At 63.8% G+C, this 1,567-nt stretch overlaps 2 non-coding genes across 2 annotated transcripts; one reads left to right on the forward strand and one right to left on the reverse strand.

Moving 5' to 3' along the window:
* Positions 1 to 584: 584 nt before the first annotated feature.
* Positions 585 to 657, reverse strand: TRNAF-GAA. Its single transcript has one exon. It is a non-coding gene; the product is annotated as a tRNA-Phe (tRNA).
* Positions 658 to 1,044: 387 nt separating this feature from the next.
* Positions 1,045 to 1,116, forward strand: TRNAE-CUC. Its single transcript has one exon. It is a non-coding gene; the product is annotated as a tRNA-Glu (tRNA).
* The last annotated feature ends 451 nt before the right edge of the window (positions 1,117 to 1,567 follow it).

Below are 1,567 nucleotides of genomic sequence, written 5' to 3' on the forward strand. Positions count from 1 at the left end.
CCTCCCCCCCGGCCCCCACGCCATCGCCTTCAGCGGGTACAGCCTCAGACGTTCCCTACCCGGGAACCTCTCCTGCGCTCCCCCTTCCTGCCTGTCTTGCTCTGCAGAGAGCTGCGTGGGGTCCGCTCACTCAATGAATATCGAAGGGACATGAAATGGAGAATAAAATGGAATTGCTATTCCTCCTATGAAACTTCCTCTTTCCCCGTGCACCTGCAGGCCGTGCCTTTGGCCGAGAATGGGGTGAGGGGTGGAGGTCAGGACGCGGAAAGCAGAGCCTCAGACCGCCTGACTCGGGGCTGAGTCCGCGAGAGGGAAGAGAGGGCGAGTTTGCGCAGAGCAGAGCTGCAGCCGCGGAAGGAGGTGCTGCAGGGAGGAGGGGAGGGAAGCCGTTTTCACTGAGCACTTCGGGCTCCTCCCCTTACACGACCTCCCCTGGCCTGTCGTGGGGCGCCCTTATCGCCTCCTGGTTTGTCCGATTTGAGAAAAATGTCGCCCCCTCCTTTTTTTGGAGGGGGGGTTCAATAGATATTTTCATACTCGTTGGGGTCAAAATCGGAGGCTCCAAAACGGGACACCGCACCTGCCGAAACCCGGGATCGAACCAGGGACCTTTAGATCTTCAGTCTAACGCTCTCCCAGCTGAGCTATTTCGGCCCCGACCGTCGGAGCGCGGCTGGGATGGAAGCCTTTATCACTGGAGTCTTTTTCTCCACGTGTCCGGCATCCATTTCACAAACACCACAAGCCCTTTGAGGACAGAAAGACGAAGAAACGGTTTCGTGTCCGGACCCCCTCGGCGATCTGCGCGGAGGGACAAGGCAGACGGTCCCGGTGGCCGCCATGAGACCCTCCCTAAGCACTGGTTAGACCTGCCGTGAGCCCCGGGCGGGGTCCGCGTGCCCCCCGACCCCTGCGGAGCGGGCCCTGGTGGGGTCCGCGTGCGCCCCCGGCCCCGCAGGTGCACCCCAGGTCCCGCAGCCGCCCCCGGCCGCCCGGGGTGCATCCAGCCTGTAGGGCTCTTCGGAGCGCCTGCAGACAGCGTCCCTGGTGGTCTAGTGGTTAGGATTCGGCGCTCTCACCGCCGCGGCCCGGGTTCGATTCCCGGTCAGGGAATGAGCCTTTTCTTTTGCTCCCTTTCCCAGGCCCGGGAGGAGCAAGTACAGACTAGATTGTGCAAGAACTAATTTTTCATCTTCACGTGAGGGGTATTTCAAGTCCTCCAACATTGGTGGTGTTGCACGTGCAAACTAACAATGTAACTCCGCGGTATGAAAACGCAGTGAGAGCGCCGGCCGCCCGGTTCCCAGGGTCCCGCCGTCCCTCGAGCGCCCAGGGCGGGACAGCAGGTGACCGCGGGGTGGTCCCAGACACGCCTGCCTGGCAGCCCGTCCCGCCCCTCCCTTCCTCCGGGGACGCCCTGCCCTGCGCTGCTTCGCCGCGGCTTTGTCCCCGGGACGCCCTGTCCCCCCCGGACTCCCTGTCCCCCCGGACTCCCTGACTCCCCGGAAGCCCTGTCCCCCCGGACTCCCTGTCCCCGGGACTCCCTGTCCCCCCGGACTCCCTG

This window comes from Hyaena hyaena, unplaced genomic scaffold (assembly GCF_003009895.1).
Source record: "Hyaena hyaena isolate Hyena2069 unplaced genomic scaffold, ASM300989v1 scaffold_637, whole genome shotgun sequence".
Classification (NCBI taxonomy): Eukaryota; Metazoa; Chordata; class Mammalia; order Carnivora; family Hyaenidae; genus Hyaena; species Hyaena hyaena.